Genomic DNA, 20337 nt, shown 5'->3' with positions numbered 1-20337 from the left:
CTCAGTGAGCTCTCTGACATGGTCAGGGCTCACCTGTAATGTCATCTGGAGACTTACCACTTCATTTACTGCAGGTATACTAGAGGCAGGGGTCTCCAGTTCGGTGACCAAGAGCTCTACAGTCCTGGAGCTTTTTAGTGTAAGTGTTTGAGTCAGTTTTTATTTGTTATCCTTTGCAGAGGACTCTCAGCGGCTTAAACATAAGCTCCTTAGCCACATTCCCTACAAGATCCATTATCACACTAATGCTAGAAAAAAATGCAAACTCAGGCGTTTCAGTGCTAACTATGGCACATTTTAAATCCTAGACAATTTTAAACTACATAGACGTAACCAAGGCCCTAACAGTAAATTTTAGAATTTTTTTTAAATCGACCAATTAGAAAATATGAACGTGGGGAGAGGTGGAGAACCAGACAGAGACAACGCGAGAGAGATTAAGGGATTTATTGGCAGCAACCAGTCAATAGTATAGATATGGTACACAATACAACGAAAACAAACAGGATCTCCAGAGTCTTGGTGTGACTTATGCCTTTGCTTCTCTCCTTCTTCCGTCAGAAGGAGATAGGAGTGGAGCCTTCAAGTGTCCGGTGTCCCACTTAGGCCGACGTAGCTCCCCGAGGCGTATCAGGGAAGGAAAAAGAAAAGAAACACCCTGTAAGGAGGAGGTCCTGTTCACTTTTTAAATGGTAGGGATCGGGGAGTGCAGGGAGTAGTCGCCCAAGACCGACACCAGTCGCAGCTTTCGCGTCTGTCCGAGCGGCCCCTTAGGTAGCTAGTTCCCTCCACCCAAGCCGGGCTTTTTAACCCCAGCGTCCATTCCCCATGCAGCCCCGAAGTGGGTCTGTACCTTGTTTAGCCATGTCCCTCCAGGGACGCGGCCGACTTCCTCGCGGTACCGGATAGGGTCCGGCTCCCACACAGGATCGCGACGGGCGGACATGACCTCTTCTACTGGTCCCGGCACCGTCTTGGCTGCGTCCTCGATTCCTGCCAAAGCGCTGAACCCGGAGTAGAAAGAAGGTCTCGGTTCTCCTCTCGTTCTCTTCCAGCTCAGCTCCCTTCATCCTGCAGGTTCCTGTCAGGTGCTCTTCCTGGAACGCCTCTTTCAGTTTTATCCAAGCCGGAGCTCCCGATGCGGTCATGTGACCGGAGCAAGGACGCATTCGAGGTGCGTCCTTAAAGTGGTAGTACCAGCCATCCTTGGGGGTAGGAGCCTAGAAGCAAAGGAGAGAGGTAAGGAGAGTCCAGTTCAAGCCCTGAGGAGGGAGTGTTAATCCAGGATGGTAGCGCCTCCTCACAAAACAAAAGGCAATTTTTGGATTTACTCGTGTGGTCACTTATTGACAAAGTCGTATCAGAAAACACAGAGTCACAGACCCCACTGCTGATCAACCTATGTAGGAAGTTGGGGGCATATCAGCAACACCCGGTGATAATTATCGCTCAGCGCTCTTAGCGTGAGGATAATTATCGCCGGGTAACGTGGATTTTAATCGCTGAGATAGCGTGCTATTAGCAACGCTTATCTCCTCGGCAATAAAAATCCTCACGCTAACTGCTTAACGTGAGATTATCGCTGGAAACCCAGCGATAATCTCACGTAGTGTGGCGTTAGCTTGCTGATAGAGACTCACAAACTTAGCCATGATATCCACCTTCCATAGGATATCATGGCTAAGTCAGTCCTGAAGCAGGCGTAAGGAAAGTAGCGATAACAGGGGTTATTGCTACTTTTCCTGCCGCTATGCTTCATAGTGTGGGGCTTGATGATAGGAGAAATGTCGCTTAGCGACATTTCTCCTGTCATGTTAGGTCAGGAACACCCACTTTGCATCTCATTAGAGATGCAAAGCTGGGCGTTAGTAATCCCCACGCTAAAGCAAGGTTTCACACGTTAGCGTGGCCTTGCTAATTAGGCGATAAAATTATCACCGCTTTTCGGCCGCAAAAGCGGCGATAACTTTTTATCGCCAGCTTGTAAATATGCCCCTCGGTTCTCTATATAGTGCGCTAAAACGAAGTACAGTGTGTAGTGAGTCCAGTGTATCCCAGATTGGTTGACAGAGGCACAAGCAGATACTTCACAGGTAAGTATATAATTTCTTATAAATGAATTATTAAATTCGGAAAAGAGTTCATAGTTGGGCACAATGTATCGCTATCGAAGGAACTAGAAATAAATGCATAGAAAATAGCACAGACATTACTAGGGGTTCACCTTCAGTTGTAACCCACCAAACTTTAAGAGGCCACCAGCTGTTAGTTAGGAGAGTCCTGGATTCGACCAAGAGCAGGGTGATGTAGTGTTTCGCTACAGAGAAGGGGGTGCCACCTTGAAAGAGGCTGCAAAGGGGGACATGTAGGCAAGGCAGAGAACTCTCAAACTGGGGCTCAGGTTGCAAGAACCTCTAGAAAATGGGAGCACAGCCGGTTCATTGGTACCCAGGCCAGGCAGGCTGGGTGCAGAGCAGGTTGGTCAGCCAGGCTTTGTGTACAAAGGCTGTCTTTGAAGTCAGGGGCAAGCAGCTTGCGGGGACGATTTCAGAACTGTTGGGTCATTCACTGAGTAGGCCTCTAAATGACCACTTCCTGTGAGAAGTGGGCATAACCCTTACCCTAATAGGCTAAGTCTCTTCAACACAAGATGGAGGATTTGGAAAGGTGGGGTCCACATCAGCTGCCCCATCTTAGGGTTGCTGCTGGCTAGGTTTGGCCCCACCTCCTAATCTAACAAATGTACCCTCCTGTTATCCCACAGAAAAGGCTTTGTGGCTATACATCAGATCAGGCCACTGACCCATGGAGTCATCTTCTTTGCCCTCGGTACTGGAAAAAGCAGGCCCAATCCTTGGATCTCTTTTCAGGTTCCAGCAAGCAGGGGTTCAGTCCTCTGCTGATCTTCCCCAGGTCCAGAAAGTGTTCTGAGCAGGGTGCCACATTTATGGTTTGCACTAGGTAGTAGGTGTGAGTGGCATCTTCCTAAACAATGGAGTAAAATCTCCCAGGAGCCACCTCTCCCACTTTTGTGCAGCAGTTCCTGCTTTCAATACAGCAAACAATCCCATAGTGCACCTAATTCCTAAAATCCAAGGTGGGGAAACCCTATACCCCTTATGCCCAGAGGTTTGTTCAAGGAAATGAGGATACCAATCCCTTTATGGTCATTCAAAACAGGTTGTGGGGACAGCTTCCCTTCAACTGGCCTTAGAGCCAGCTTTGCAGGGAGGACCATTTTGCCTTCCCTGGGTCTGCCCTTACATGTATTTGTGAAAAGACAGGCCCTTTACAAATTAATGAAGCTGCTGGGTCCACCCTAACTGGTCTTCCTGCAAGGTAAAAATAAATATCTCCCCACATCCAGGCCATTAATTCTGCTCTGGAAGCAATGTGGATACTTAGGCAGGTTAAAGGAAACTTTCTAAATTATACCTTTCCTAAATATTTACAAAAAATCTGATATTACCATTAAAATTGGATTTTAATAAATATTAAACATAGTCTTTGAATGTTACAGATTACAGTTTAGAATATGTACTTTGACATTTTCTAAGATTTAGCTACAGACCTGTCAGTGAAAATAGCATTTCGGGCCTAGTCACTAGAGGAGCATACCAACTTTAATTTTGCACATGTTGCACTTTAAATATCAGGTGCCCTAACTTGTGGGCAAAAAGGTATACTTAGAGGGGGGACATATTGTTTATAAGCAGGTTTTCTTGCCTCTCAACAAGGGTTTATTTGACAAGTTTGACAATGGGTTTTTAGGCTGCAGCATGCAAGCTTTACATGGTAGGCAAGAAGCCATGTTTTGCAGGTCTACTTTGTGGATGGCACAATAGGTGCTGCAGTCCGTAGGTGGCATTTAACTTCCAGGACATGGTTGCAATTTCCACACTATATACTAGTGTCTTGCAGGCAAGATAAATATGTCAGTCAGGGATACTCTGATCTAACCATGTCTGAAGGACTAGCACAGGCCCTTTGCTCCTTTTTAGCAAGGGTAAAAGTGCCCAGATTTCTAAGCCCAGCAAAAAAAGGGTCCCAGAAAAAGTTAGAAAATCTGGAGTACCATGCAGAAAAGGATTTTCTACACTGCTTGAGCCCAATTCTGGATATAACCCAATTTTCATGGCTGAAGTCCAAGTATAGGAGGGTTTGGAGATGTGGCTTGACTAGGCCCTGCAACCACCCCCATGGTCACAGGTTGGGTGCAATAGGCCACACCCAGCACCAAGCACATGTGGCTATGCACCTCAGGGTTTGGACACAATGCCTAGCTCTCAGTCAATTCCTGCATTCACCCCACTTGTCCACAGAGCTCATTGCACCTGGCCCATGGCCATGCACTGATTCTCTCGGACTTCCCCTGGGATTTGTGGATCAGCAAGTGGAGTCACAACCCCACAGTCAATATTGTATACTTTTTAATTTTGTGGGGCTGTCGCTACCCCTCTGACACCTCCCCATAACCTCCTTGTTTCAGGGGATGTACTCCCTACTCTGTTACTCACTCCAACATATTATTTCTGCAACATAAGAGGTATGGCCATTCACATAAACTGCATTGAACAATGTGGAAAAATATTCCCTGGTTCAGTCCAATTTATTTATTTTCCAAATTTTAATGGCAGATTTCTCAAATCCAAAATGGCGACTCCAACTGTCAAAATGTCTGTAGTTATTTTTAGTTCATTTCAGCTGAATGTGTTTCGATAAAACTATAATGGATTGTGAATTAGACTTGGCCACTTCACCTCATCTAAATTTTGTGAACTTCTGTCTGGCAGTTTGTTTAGTAGGTGTAACTGTTTTTTTCCTCTGGGTTTTGCAATTTTGAAATGCTCCACACTCAATAATGTTTGTGCCTTGATGGCTCTCCAGGATCAGCGCTGGACTCTGGAACCAAAAAGCAGCCCTAGCAAAAATGCTGAAATCAGCCCCACTCCCTTTGCCTCCTTGCACAATATTTCTATTTCAATCCATCCACTCTCTCTTTCCTTGTCTCCTTTCTCCCTTCTTCCTCTGTGGTTACTTTTTCTCTACTTTCCTCCTCCCTCTCATTCTCTCTTGAGGACTTCTTGTGCCTGCTACAAGTTACCTCATAAGCTTGGGAAAGTACCAGAGGCACAAAGAACAGCCTTGAGTTTTCAAAACTAGCTTCTAAAGTCTCCAGCCCACTGTTGAAATGCCCTGCAGAATAAAAGTGTGACATTACAATTCCCCATTATCACCGGCTCTGTAATATATATTGTATATGCAGATATGCAAAGTGCTATTTATTGCCATTGTTAAGAATGGGGAAGGGGTCACATGACTCATGAAAGTTGAGGCGCCTCTTTAAGAAATTGGGTTATTAGTTGAGTGGGGTGGTAGCCAACTCAGGCAACAACTACAGACCTTGTCAGGTTGAACCATAAAAGTCACTAAATTAACCTGTGCTTAACCTTCTTATAGTTTGGTACAAAAGCACTCAGGCTTAACTTTAGCGGCACTGTGCAAAATATTTATGCAGCACACAAACTCTAATAAAGTGAAAACACAACACAAGAAAAGTCTCAAACCAATTTAGAAAAAAAGTTTTTGTTTTAGATTAAAACAAATTAAATCCAATTAATAGAACAGGAGTTATTCATTTTCTAAATGTTTTTTGTGTAATCCTGTGCCGAAAAGAGTAAAAAGCTAACCACAGGAAGCTAGCTGCACAAGACTAGGTCAAACTTAAAAGTTAAGGCCAACTGTGATGGAGCAGGGGCTGGATATACGAGCTGGATTGGGCCCGGTCTTGGCTTACCTTCGGATGTAGAAACATTTCTGAATAAAAGTCCAGGAGAAGGCAGAGTTTCAAAGGGGCAAGGCAGCAGGCTGGCTCTGAGGAGAAGTGTTCGTCATCGGGGAGCTGCTGGACAAAGTCTAGTTGAAGCCGTTGATGATGGCGTGAAAAAGCTCTGAGAGGATTCCCAGTCTAAGAAGGTCATTGTCGTCAATGGGGAGCTGTTCACCATTAAGCCGGTGAAGGTTTTTTCCAATGAACTTAGACAACTTTTTGGAACTCAAACTTCTCTAGCGGAATGGAGCTGCAGGCTGTAGCTGAAGAGGGCTCCACGAGGATCGATACTATCGCTGAGAGGTCCATCTGAAAATGACTTGCTGTTGCTGAGAATAATGTAGCAGGAGCTACCACGAAGTCTGAACGAATGTCGATGCACCATGGGTGGTTTGACTGGCAGGTAGGTCCCGGTCTTCTGTTGGTTCTTCATGAAGTTTTTGGTGAAAAGTTTTCCAGGCAGAAACAACAAAGCAGGCCTACGAAACGCATTCTAGGGTGTTCCTAATTAGGTAAAAACGAATAAAGTGCATAGTATCTTGTTTAGATGTAGAACCACAAATGCAAGGTGGATAATCCGCATCACTAGGCCAGCCATCTGGAAAACATAAAAGAAAAATTAGCCATATTTAGCCTAAAACGTGTTCATATGTAATGATGAGAGTTAGACATGTCATATGAGAGATTTGGCTCCGTAGACAATGTTGTCTGCACTAGTACATGCGACCTATTTGAAACCTTGCAAAATGCGAGATATTCACTCTCCTCCCGGAACAGATTAAGAAAAGCATCCTTTACCAAAGTGAGATCTGTTTTTGTAATGTTCTTGAGGTTGCTAAAAAGGGAGGGTTTGCCTAGTTTAAGGAAGCTCTTCCTCACATAAGAAACCCAAGGTATGCGTAAAGCATGGTCCAGTCCTAGGCAGTCCTTCAAAAACTTCCTATCGAACTCCAACTCTGGTTTGAGCCAAATAGACATTAGTATAAGTATAAGTATAAAGAAATTTCTAAAGCGCTCTAATACCGGAGGTGTCTTGGCGCTGTGGTGTGTGTAGTGAGGCAGGAAAGCAGATAAGATTATGGTTGGGTTTTGAATAGGTGATGTTTTAGCATTTTCCTGAAGAGGACATAATCAGGTTGAAGCCGTAATTCCAGAGGCTGAAGGTTCCACAGGCTGGCTGCACGCCTACCAAATGAGCGACCACCCCATCTAGCCAATTTAAACCTGGAAATGCAGATAAGACCCTGATTGGCAGACCGCAGGGCACGGGACGGGAGATAGGGTTTGAATCTCTCTCTTCCATCATTAGCACCACCCCCAGAAAAAGCCTGGTGAACCAGACAGAGGGCCTTAAACTCTATCCTCTGCTGGACCGGAAGCCAGTGCAGGGATTTCCTCCCTTCAGAGGTAGGGCAGCCCCTAGGTAGATTAAGGATGACCCGAACAGCGGCATTCTGTAGGGACTGGATCTTTCCCACCTGAAACTTGTCTATCCCTAAGAACATGGCATTGCAATAGTCCAGTTTAGACATAAACAAAGCCACCATCACAGTCTTCTGGAGCGTCTGAGGGATGTAGGGGAGAATTTTCCGGAGCGTTTTTAGCAGGTAAAAACAGGATGATGTTAGGCAGTTAATCTGGGCAGACATATCCAGGTTTCTGTCCAAAATCACACCCAGATTCCTAACCTTCGTGACTGGAAGGGGACATTGGCCAGCCGCCGCTGGCCACCAAAGGGAGTTCCAGATAGAGGGACCCTTTCCAAACTCCATCACTTCCGTCTTTTCTGTATTTATTTTTAGAAAACTCTGGCACATCCAATCCATCACGTCAATCAGGCAGGCATGAAACTTGGCTGCGGTTTGGTCGGGATGATCGACAGTTGATATTACTAACTGCGAATCATCCGCATAAGATACCAGCGTGAAGCCGTGACGTCGGACCAGACTAGCCAGAGGTCTAACATAAATATTAAAAAGGGTCGGAGACAACGCTGACCCCTGCGGGACACCGCACGGGAGGGACAAATTGGTCGAACATAACCCTGACCATTGTAGGCTTTGTGTCCGATTGACTAGAAAAGACGCCAAAAGGGCCCACACACGGTCCACAATCCCAACTTCCTTCAGACGCTGGAGCAACACCTCATGATTGACGGTATCGAATGCGGCGGACAGATCTAGGAGGACGAGCACCGCTCGTCCCCCTGCGTCCACCGCATCCCTGATCCCCTCGGCTGTGGTTATAAGAGCCGATTCCGTAGAATGATTCGGACGGAAGCCATGCTGGGACCTATCCAGTATATCGTTCTTATCGAGGTATTGCATCAGATTCTGATTTATAGCCTTCTCAGCGATTTTTGCCACTAAAAGAAGGCCGGAGATGGGACGGTAACTGGAAAATTTCGCAGGATCAAGTGAGGATTTTTTCAAAAGGGGTTTCACGCTCGCCGTTTTTCACGTGCTAGGGTAGTGTCCAGCGGCCAGTACTTGATTGATCAGAACCGTAAGGGTAGGTAAGATCTTATCAGCAGCCAGAAGCAGAATATGTGGCGGACAGGGGTCTGATGCGGCTCCTGATTTTATGGAGCCCAAAAAGGTCTCAACCTGAGTACAAGACAAGGGAGGGATAGTTGACAAACTGCAACTGGATATCTCATGAGGGGGAGACGGAGGACCTACAGTATTAAGCAGATCAGCATAGATGTTAGTAACCTTGTTTTTAAAGAAATCGGCTAGCTGATCACAAAACAACTGATCCGGTGTGAACTGACTCGTCTGCTGGGAAAGCGCCAAGAACGAAACTGTTTTAAACAGTTCCTTGGACGAGTTGCCTGCCTCCGAGATTTTCCGAGAGAAGTACTCCCTCTTAGCATTCTGAATGGCGAGTTTGTAATTAGTCAGTGCCAGACCATAGGCCTGCTTACAGATCCTGTCATAACTTACTCTCCACAAACGTTCCTGCCGCCTACACTCCACCTTGAGTCGTTTTAACTCTGGGCCCTACCAAGGGGCAGCCGAGGGACGTCTGTTCTGAGTGGCTACCTGCAGAGGGGCAACCTGATTAACAGCGTTCGCGATCCAGTCGGTAAACTGCGCAGCTGCTATGTCATTGTCAGTGTCCAGGGTAGGGGGAGGAGTACCTAAAGTCTCAAGAAGGGAAGAGTGTGTAATTTTACTCCATCTCCTGAACATAATTTTAGCTGGTCTCTGTGGACCTCCTCCAGGTCTGACCTTAACTCAAACACTAAAAAGCACCGCCCGATGGTCGGTCCACGGAATAACTTCAGTTCCTAGATATAAAAGATCAGGATGGCTGGAAAAAAGACCATCCAACGTATGTCCCCCAATATGGGTCGGGTCAGAGACCAACTGCCTAAGACCATATCCCTCCATACTATCCACCAGTCTAGCAGTGTCCGAGAGATTCTTAGCCTCCAAATGAAAATTGAAGTCCCCAAGAATAATGTACGACCCAAACTTAGTACAGGACTCCAAATGTTTTTGGAGGGCCCCCAAGAAAATGACCCGTGGTCCAGGTGGTCTGTAGACTAATAGCCCATGGGAAACGGTAGTATCTTTGGAGAAAATACTAAATTGTAGTGCTTCCGCGTCCAGGTTTTCAACCACCTCCACCTGTAACTTTAGGTGGTCCCTATAGATGATAGCTAGACCGCCCCCTCTGCCATCCTTCCTATCCTGGCAATGTAGTGCATAGCCTGGGGGTATGGCCGAGTTCCAATCCGGGCAGGAGGCCACATTGGTCCACGTTTCTGTGATAAACACCAGGTCAGGGGAGAGAGCCGTTAGCAATAGTTCCAATTCTACCTGATGTTTAACCACAGAGCGTGCGTTTAGGAGAATCCCTAGCAGGTGATTATCTGGTTGTGCCTGTGAGGTGAGATTAAACACTCGGCTCTGTGTGACATGCGGTGCAGTCTCCGCTCCACCCTCCGCCCTTGTTAAATCCCTGGTCGTATCTGGGCCCGAATATAACTCACCTCCATCAGTATTGGCCTCTCTAGCCATCAGGTACTGACAGCCAGGACAGCGATAGTTGCCCATGTCCCCAGACCCATGAAAGGGAGTGCATTGGGGAGTACTTCTCACCCGTAACGTCATCAACCTCTCCCTGGTATAGTACAGTGGATATTTAGCGATCAAAGGCACAGCGTCTGGCGCGATCCTGGCGCGGACGATCGCAGACGGGCTTGCCTTTGGCGAGCTATATAGTCTGTGGAAGCGCGAAAAACTAGACCGCTGGTCTCGCAGGAAGTAGGTGGGCGGGCCCGCTCGCACGGACGGGCACCGCGCACCAAAAGGAAAGTAGAGCCGGGAGAGGTGCTCCCGCTATGATGGGCAGAACACACAGAGGTAAAATACTTTTTAAAACTTGCAAATGCTGGCAGAGTCACATAATTCAATTCAAAAATTCAAATGGTCACACAGTAATGGCTAAAAACTGGAGCCCACTCGCAGCCCGACCCCAAACTCCAAATAGCTCTCAGCTCTCAGCTGTACTAACACACCATTCATAAAATGGAGATTCTGAATGGAATTGAATCACACAAAAAGCCCTGTCCCAGCTCTTTATGGATAATAAAAGAAAAAGAGCTGCTAGGGAGTACAAGAAGTCTTCTTATGAACATATTCTCAACACATTATAGAGTAGGTAAATTGGCATGCCGTCATATGTCACAACCATGGGACTCTGCAGGCAGACATTTAGGTTTATAGATCTCAAGCAAGGCCACCAACTTTTGCCCTAATCTGGCAGCAAGGTAAAAAAACCCTGCAATACTGCGGGCAAAGATATGCCTCCGTTCCCTAACCAAAAGTGACCAGGTAATGGGAGAATCCAACAAAATGCCAAGATAAAGAAAGTTTTTGACTTTGGTAAGTATATGTCCATTACATAGATGGGTTTTATATTTGGTGTTTCTGGGGCCTATAGTCATAGTATGAGATTTTATGGAATTAATGCTCAAGTCAAGAAAATCCATAGCGATAGAAAAAAAGCCCAATAAAACTTTGAGGCCTTGAGCAAGCCTAGAAATTAAAACATTATTGCCACCATATAAAGGACCTGGAACAGGTGACCATCTAAAATAGGCAGATCACGTCCAGCAGCTACTAAAACCTGCTCCAACTTGGATAAGCTACTAAATAAAGCTGTGGAAAAAACAATTCATAGTTTGTTTTTTATTGCAGGACTACGGTACCTGCTGCCTACCAAAAAAAAAATATTGATAATTTGCGTGTAATATAATGTCGCTCATTAAAGTACATACTGAGATTCAGGTTTTAAAATACAGCATTAAAATAATGAATTTTAATATTGTGTAGTTCTAAAAATAAGTAGAATTGTTGAGAAAACATCATAACTTGAGAAGAGGGTCCGTTTTATTTTAAGGAAATGCCATCCACTTTGAAATATCTATTGAAAGTATGTACTGAGAAGCTATAATAAAAGGTCCAGTTATTTCGCAGCTGTGATCTGACACTTCCAAACACGCACAGGCCAACAGCTACTGCACTGCATTTATATTTTAATCTTTTTGGCATGAGATACAGAATCTAGTAAGAATAGGTAATCCTCGTCTGTTTGGGAAATTATGTGGTCTGGACTTTCATTTCGATTGAGTAGAGTTCCATATGTAAAATGAAGTTCTAGTTCCAAAACAGTTCAGTCCCAATAGAAAGTTTCTGACTGATGTCTGTTTTTTATGCCTCTTTGTGTGCATTAAAAGTAAAACAAAATTGTAATTGAGCACATTGGGTTGTATGAACAATACACGTACCCCGGCACTCATATGTAATATTCTTATATAGTAAGAAATACGCTATTAGGCAAAGGACTTCATTATCATCTCGTACTAATTCAACACAGAGAGATTTTTATGCAAAAAAGTATAAATATTTTTAATTTCATCAAGAATTTTTTTTGTATGTGATACTGAACAAGACGTTTTGATAACACAGTATTCCAAAGACAGACACCCAATGGGACACCTTTACATATTTAATACATTGGTATGTTGGAATTCATTTGTGGTTGGTGACATTGGTTCCGTAATCTTGATCTCAAGCGCGCTACAGCCTTTACAATTGTACACATTGGGTTGTAGTTTAGATAGTCCCAGCATCCATTTTCCCACTGCTGTAGTCATCTTAACAATTGTCACATGAAAGCCAAGGCAAGAGCGCACCAGACTAAGGGGCATATTATCTAGTAATGGCGATACTGATCGCCAGCGCAAGCGATCGGCATTTTACGTATCGCTTCCTTTCCTGGATACTTTACGCATTTTTTTCGACTTATTATTAACAGTTTGGAAAGATGCGAAGGTGTCCGGGAAAGGAAGCGAAAACCCCCGCTAACACGCGATAGTGATTGATGCGATAGCATAGGATCAGCGTGTTCGCGGTGCGTTAGTATTTCAGCTAACACCCTTCATGAACTGATTGAAGAGGGAACAACTGATCGGGAGCGGGAGGAAGGGGCAATAGTAGAGGAAAGGGAAAATGAATACAATGGAGCACAAAGTAGTATTGGTGGTTACCTGGCTCTGGGGCATATCAACAACAACCGGCGATAATTATCTCTAAGCGCACTTAGCGCTAGGATAATTATCGCCGGCTAGCGTGAATTTTTATCGCTGAGATAGCGTGATATTAGCAACGCTTATCTCAATAGCGATAAAAATCCTCACGCTAACAGGCTAACGTGAGATTATCGCTGGAAACCCAGCGATAATCTCATGTTACCTTATTGATAGGGACAGGCAAACTTAGCCATGATATCCTCCTTCCATAGGATATCATGGCTAAATCAGAAAAATACCAGATGTAAAAAAGCAGCGTTAACGCGGTTAGCGCTGCTTTTTTTGTCTCTAACAGGGTTAGCGACATTCTTGTCATTGACATTCTTTATCGCCCTATTAGCAAGCGCTGGCTTGCTAATAGGGCGATAAAAATATCGCCGCTTTTTCATTAAAAAGTGCCGCAAAAGCGGCGATATTGCCCTTGATAATACGCCCCTAAACCTGAAAGCGATTCACTATCTCCCAATGGAGTCAAAATCAAATAGTTCCAAATTATATAGTCTAGAAGGCCCTCTCTAGTACTAAGGGCCCAGTCATTACACTCCATGCCAACCAAATACCTACGGTCTTCGAACTCATACAGGAGCAGCCAGATAAAATTCAGGCAACAAAAATCGGCAGAGGAGATGTCATAGGCCCTGGTTATGGGTTCCTCGAAAAAACAGTGATTGGATGCTAACAGTGCTTGTGCCTGCTCCTTGCACTCTACTTTGCGCGATTATTGCACTCTCGCTATTTGTAATAATCATTGCATTATTTGAGGTACGGTAATAAAGTTGCCTTACAGCTAGCTGTAAGATGCATACATGGTGTTGTTTCATATGTGGCTGACCTCTGTCTTTTTCTAGCCCCCACTGCAAAGGTTTGAAAACAAGTGCACAATTGGCATACATAAATCCCACTTTATTCCTCATCTGTTAGCATGTCGCCCTCATCCAGCCATATTCTTGGAACTGTTCCATCATCATCCTCAGAAGAACTGCATCCACTTCCTCCCGAGAAAAGACCATCAGCTCGCAGAAGGAGTGAGATTGTTGCACCCTCCACCCACCATCGCCTAGCTTGAGGGCATGGTTCTTCAAAACTCATTACTGTGTCTAAAACTTCCAGGTCCTGGTGAGCTCAACAGCCTTTTCCACCAGAACTGCGTATATGATCAAATGGCTGACGCTCTGTCACTACGAAAGTACAGTGACGTGCTCACATGCTCAGTGAATGATATCCTTTTTGTTATTGCTTGGCTGAGATGCGGATTCAGTTAGACATCTCCAAGACTTATATCACAGCTATTGGGACTTTCTAGAGCAGGCCAGGATAATTCTTATTCATAGTCAACAAGGCTGTCAATAGACACCAGACATGCCTCGTGCAGCTGTCCGTTCTGGTTAGACACTCCACTGAGTCCTGACATTCTTCCCATGTGCCGTATCCTTCTATATGAACTTAACAATGGAGCTGCATTTGTCGAAATAACTTTTTTTAACTTCAGAAGTACTGAAGGCATACGTGAGGCTCCTAATTTAATTGTTTCCAGATTGTTAATGTCATGTATCATCTCCTATTATACTTTATAATGCACCCAAAATTCAGAGTATGCACCAGCAAGGCAAAGGTTTCGTTGATGGCATTCTCTAGGTATGTACAGTACCTATCTGAGACATACCCACCTACACAGGCTTGTCTTGTGCCAACACTATGCTCCGGAAGTTTCATCCTAAAGCAATGCATAATTTGGCTAGAAAGGTGTCTGCATGCTATTTGCGTAGGTCTTGATGTGCCCAGTGGCGTATTTCTTCTCTATTTCTTTCTCATTTGTCATGGAACGTACCTACGTGCTGTAGACGGCAAAGAGTCTACACTTTATTAAATTATTAAATTGAATTTGTAGGGCGCACAGCTACCCCAAGGGTTTCCCGGCGCCATCCTGGTAGGAGAGAAAAAGGTAATGTTCGAAATAAAGGAATTAGACGTTGAAAAACCAAGTCTTCAGACCTTTGCGGAATACAGTGTACACGGTTTCCTCGCATAGGGAGACAGGTAAGGAATTCCACAGGGTTGGTCCTAAATAAGAAAAGGACCGAGCACGCATGCAAGAAAGTTTGACTTTAGGGACAATGAACCTCCTCTGCTGGGCAGAGCGGAGAGGGCACGAGGGTTGATAGCACTTAACTGGATCTTGCAAATATTTCAGAGCCACTCCAGTTTTAATTTTAAACATATAGCACAAGGCTTTGAATTTGACTTGATTCTCCACCGTCAGCCAATGTAGGTCACGAAGAAAGCCTGAGACAGAGAAGGACTTAGGCACATGACACAGCAGTCTTACAGCCGCATTTTGCACCACTTGAAGTCGCTTTATCATAGCTTTATTGGAGCCAAGATAAAGAACATTGCCATAGTCTAGCCTAGAGGTAACTAGGGCATGGACTACTGTTCTCATAACTGAGAGTGGAATAATCCATAACATTTTCTTTAACCATTTTAAAACAGTAAAACAGGTAGAGGACACTTTGTGACTTGTTGTTTAATCAAAGAGGTTCGTCTACGATGAAGCCCAAATTGCGGACATGATGTACCGGCAAGTGTAAAGCACCCACTTCAGAGGGCCAGTGTTGATGTCCCCAAAGGTCATGTTTTTCCCCTAAGATCATGACTTAAGTCTTGTCCCCGTTAAATTTGAGCAGGTTTTTTTGTAGCCAGAATGCGACTTTGTTCAGACCTAACTGAAGAACAGAGGATTCCGATACCTTAGAGGAGGAAAGGGAAAAGATGATCTGGGAGTCAACAGCATTGGAAAAAAGGGACAGACCAGCCTCTTCAGCAATATCTGCTAGAGGACGGACATACACATTAAATAGTAGTGGGCTGAACACAGAACCCTGTGGAACTCCATAAGGGGTCAGATAAGAGTTGGAGCTAACTGATGTATAGACAACCTGGAAAGCTCAGTCCGTTAGGAAAGAACAAGTCACTGCAAGGCAGTACCTGTCAGGCCCAAGGACTGCATAGCTCTCAACAAGACAGAATGAGACACCTTGTCAAAAGCAGTGCTGAGATCTAGCAAGATAAGTGCCGTCATTTCACGCTCATCTAACCGGTGCCTTAACATTTCAGTGACGCCTAGGAGAGCGGATTCAGTGGAGAAACCAGATCTAAACCCTGATTGGGAAGTGTGAAGAAAGTTCTGAGATTCAATAAAGGAGGTCAGCTGACCATTAACATGCTTTTCCAGAATTTTTGAACAAATTGGAAGCAACAAGATGGGACGAAAGTTAGACGGCATAGTAGGGTCCGCATTGGCTTTCTTTATCAAAGAGAGCACCATAGCATGTTTCCATTCCAGCGAAACCACACCCTGCTCTCAAGAGGCATTTAAAAGTTCCATAATTATCAAAAGTATAGACGTGTCTAGCTGTTTAAGCACATGAGTGGGGAGTAAGTCACGGGGGGAACCAGATTTAATGTTTGCCAGAAGGTGGTTAAAGGAGCTAGGTTGCAAGAGGGTCTAAGTTTCCTTTTTGCAGGAGGATGTAATATTATTGTGGGGCTCTGTCAACATAGGGTCCAGAACAGCATTAGGAGTAGTCTCTGATGGAATATTTTGAGAGTTTTTACTCAGCAGCGCAGAGTGTATCTTTTCGACTCATGATACTGTCTGAACAAAAATACATAAAAACCACACACAAAAGAACCTACTGATGTCGACCTTTGTTATTATTTCATCTGTAATATATACCTTGCTACTTGACAATTGCAAACACATAGTTGAACGTGTGCACAGGACTTTGTTTGAACTTTATCTTGTGGGCGTGCCCTCAATTTGCAGGGGTTGTTTTGGGTTTCCCCTGACCTAGTAGCACCGTAAATTATCCTGCACTTTTCCCAACCATTTTGCATACTCTGGTGAGCACCATTCTTCCTGTCCACTTAAAACCCCACGCAGAATCAATATTTCATTGTCTCAGGAAGGGCAGCCACAGCGGTTTACCATTAACACCAACTGAATACCTGATTGTAGGTTATGGATCGTGACAAGGTTGCATCAGAACTTTTTGAAAATCTGGCAAAAGGATCTCCAATAACTACTACACTCACAAGTGGAAACCAACAACACAAAGAAGGTCTCAAAGCAAAATTCATCAAATTAGAAAGGCTAAAAAAAACTGAGAATTCTAGATGGTGGGACAGTGCCACCCTCAAACAATATTTGAGGCTCAATAGGGTCCCAAGGGGACTCCGTTCTCAAATCTTCCCCACTTTCGATGATCTTGACGATGATTTGCTTGGTAAATGGGAAGAGGCATTAACAATCAACTCCAACACAATTATTCATATTCTAATCGAGAACGCTGAACGCAAAGTGACTAAATTACAATCAGACATCTCAGAATTAGAGAAAGAGATTCAAGATCTTGATCTTAAAGAAGCAACCAAAGAATGATGTCATCTTAAATGAGTTTCTTATGAGACACCAGAATGAGATCAAAGACCGTAAAACAAGACAGCTGAAAAGGAATGAGGCAGACTATAAAGAAGGATGAGTCTTCACCTGTGCCAAAAAGTACGACCAGCTAATACAGGGCACCAGACCTGGTGATAAAACAACAAGAGTGGACACATCCTCCATCTGCTCTAGCTCTTCTTCACTTAACACAATTCTCACAAGTTATAGCGACTCAGAAAACCAGAGGGGCTCAGCACAGGTTTCAGGATCAGGCACATTGAGTTTTTTACGTGAAGTACAGACCATAAGACGAGAAAACAGAACACAACAGAGACAAGGTACACTGGAAAGAAAACCTGCAGAGGGAAGAGAGCCGGCCAAAGAAGAATACAAGAAAAAATTGAGGCCCAGGGAAGACAAGAATCAATAACTAATAGGGAAGAGGTCCAAGTAGTCAGTCTCTGCTCTAAACCACTAACTGACGACATGATTTCTCTACTCAGCAAAGGCTTAAACTTTAACCCCCACGAAACTGGTGACCCATGCAGAATCAAAATTGACCTTTTCAAATTCATCAGGGGACTTAAACTAAGAAAATACTTCTCAGGAATCCCTGCTACTAACAGCAATGTCTTGGGTAACCAAAGAGACAACCCCTCTGATTTCCACAGTATCAATGAGTTAAACGTTACGCACTTACTATTGTCACTGACAGACATGGATGATCCACCTAACACTCTGGAACATCTCTTACATGAACTAGACATAGACACTGACCAGACCATTGCCAGTGGCCTCAAAAACAAATCTAAATGGACTCCCACCTTACCAGGTGGTAACCCCGTAGACACCTTCTACAACTTGGCTCTATAGGACATAGACAGACACTAGATCAAATTGAACACCAACAAGCGAAGAACTAGGGACAACTCATCCAGAAATGAGCATCTGGCACTCAAAATACTCAGCACTGACCAGGAGATTATCATTAGAGAGGCGGACAAGGGAGGAAATGTTATCATCATGAACAGAACAGCTTACCATAATGAAACACTTACACAACTTCATGACACCACCTGTTATGAACGCCTTGAATACAATCCCACAGGCCCCTTAACCTTTCTCATTAATGAACTACTTACCGAATGGCACACTGATAAAGATGAGTTTCTCTTCATGAAAGTATTAAGACCTACCTTTCCATGGATGTATACCCTCCCAAAAACACATAAGCAAGCAATATTTCCACCAGGCCGACCGATTGTATCGGGCATGGGAGGGCCCACTGAGAGGCTTGCACAGTATGTGGAATTATTCTTGAACCCTATGGTCAAGAACCTTCCATCGTACATTCAGGACACCAAGCACATCTTGAGTATTCTAGCTGATGTTCAATGGCAACCAGACCTGATCATGGCCACCTAAGACGTGGTATCCTTGCATACCTGCATCAAACCCGATCTAGGTCTGAAGGTAGTGACACAAATCCTACACAATAGGCCGGTAACACTCTGGCAACACACAAACATGCTGATATCCTTGATGGATATCATTCTCAATAACAACTTTTTCATGTATGAGAAACAATGGTACAAACAGATCAAGGGAGTAGCCATGGGCTCTAAATTCTCTCCTTCTTTTACCAACCTTTACATGGGCTCCCTTGAATCTGAGTGGATCTGGAGCAAGAAGGGTGCCCCATGGACGGACTACATCCTTTACTGGGGTCGCTACATTGATGATTGTATTTTACTTTGGTCAGGCACCCAGGAGAAATTACGGGGCATATCAGCAAGGAACGGCGATGAATAACGCAAAGCGCGCTTAGCACTTTGTTCTTCATCACCGTCTATCTCTGGAATTTATCACCCTGGTAGCGCGTTATCAACAATGCGTTGCTCCAGGACGATAAAAATTCCAGAGATAGCGGTGGAAATCGCCTTTTTGCAGGGAACATCGCTGGTTTTCCATGCACACTACTTAGAGCCATAGTGCTAGGTGCATGCCCAAATCTACCATAGGTCTTGTACAGGAAGGGTACCCTTCTGCACAAAATACTATGGCTAGACTAGTGAAAAACCTTTTCGAACTTTGTATGTGTGCTGTACAGTGCAGCACACATTCAAAGTCAAAAAAGAAAGGAGAAATCAAAAATGTCATCTTTTAACGCCTGCTTTTCAGCTGCATTATTGTTTGGCGCTGAACCCTTTCTACTAATGATAGTAGATAGGGTTTAACGTCAAAAAGCATTGGTGGTTTTACACAAACAAGTTTTACACTGGAAAGTGAACCAGGAAAAAAACATTTTAAGCTGGTTAGAGTCACACTGGTTATCGTCACTTTTGTGACGCTAACCCAGCTCAAAATGTTTGAGAGTCTCTCCCCTTGTGTAGTATACATATAGTTGGAGGGTCTTTGCAACATGTATAACGCAGAGCCACTGCGCAGCATAATCACAGCTTCTTGACGTATCATGTATTTAATTTGCTAGGTTAGCGTCAGTTTTCTTATCGCCGTCGATCCCTGAAAGTTATCGCCATGTTAGCGACCTATCACCAACACAGCGATAATTTCAGGGATCAGCAGCCAAACCTGCTGCTAACTCCAGCGCAATGGCGATAGGAAAACCGGCAATAGCCGGGCGGAATCCAGCGCTAACCGCTTAACGATAAAAAAACGCATGCTAAGCAGCAAGTGTGCCCATCAGTCCACATCCCATGTAAAAGATGTCCAAATAAAAAGGTAAATGCAGATTTGAGCAGTCAGGGCCAAGTGCAGCACACATCAACAACCCCCTCAAGCCACCTAACATCCAGGATGACCAGGATGAGAGTCTGGATGCCCCGCTGGACTTGTGTCTGGAGCCTGGAGTGGGATGTGGAGGAGCTGTGGAGTCGTTGAGCCGCGGCGGGAGACATTGATGCATGGCGATCACCCGTACCTGGTGGTGAAGTCTGGTAGGTCGCATGGAGACACATTGCTGACCTGTGTGAGAAGTCCGTCTTGCGCACCTTAGAGCAGTTAATGGTAGAGGCGCTCCTGCGCACCAACGAAGTGAGGGCTGCATCGCATAGCACAATCCACCACTACACCGGGGTGCACAGAGGGGATTACCAACGGTGGGTGCCATCTCCCTGCTTCACCGGCCTGGATGATGTTGGGCTGGCTGCATGCTGTGGAGGGTGAGGCCCCTGTGCTACCCCAAACTTATGTGGTCTGAGCGCTGCAACTACACGCCTAAGGGAGCCCTGTGCATCAACTGCATCGGGAGGTCCACCAGCGGACTACGCGGTGACTGCAGTACCTAGCCCAGTGAATTCACACCTGGCTCAGGCTCCTGCTGGCTGAGTCACATATTTGGAGAGAGTGCAGTGGATTGCGCCACGGTGTCAATGTCCAGGTAAGGAGAAGGTGGGACGCGTAGCGCAGGAAGGCCAGGGGGTGATTTGCTCATGCCTA

The 20337-nt window shown here is 44.9% G+C and overlaps 1 protein-coding gene and 1 long non-coding RNA gene across 2 annotated transcripts in view; one reads left to right on the top strand and one right to left on the bottom strand.

The window, feature by feature from the left end:
• The window catches only part of ME1 (malic enzyme 1), a 1430669-nt gene that overhangs the window by 417032 nt on the left and 993300 nt on the right, over positions 1 to 20337 (top strand). The window lies entirely within an intron of this gene.
• LOC146817428 (uncharacterized) overlaps positions 5571 to 20337 on the bottom strand; it is a 195579-nt gene continuing 180812 nt past the window's right edge. The window contains exon 4 of the long non-coding RNA XR_014963006.1: positions 5571 to 6428. This is a non-coding gene — a long non-coding RNA (uncharacterized LOC146817428). The remainder of the gene's footprint in view (positions 6429 to 20337) is intronic.

This window comes from Triturus cristatus, chromosome 6, assembly GCF_964204655.1.
Source record: "Triturus cristatus chromosome 6, aTriCri1.1, whole genome shotgun sequence".
NCBI lineage: Eukaryota > Metazoa > Chordata > Amphibia > Caudata > Salamandridae > Triturus > Triturus cristatus.
The sequence above is the reverse complement of the archived record's forward strand: the minus strand, read 5'-3'. Positions and strand labels throughout refer to the sequence as shown.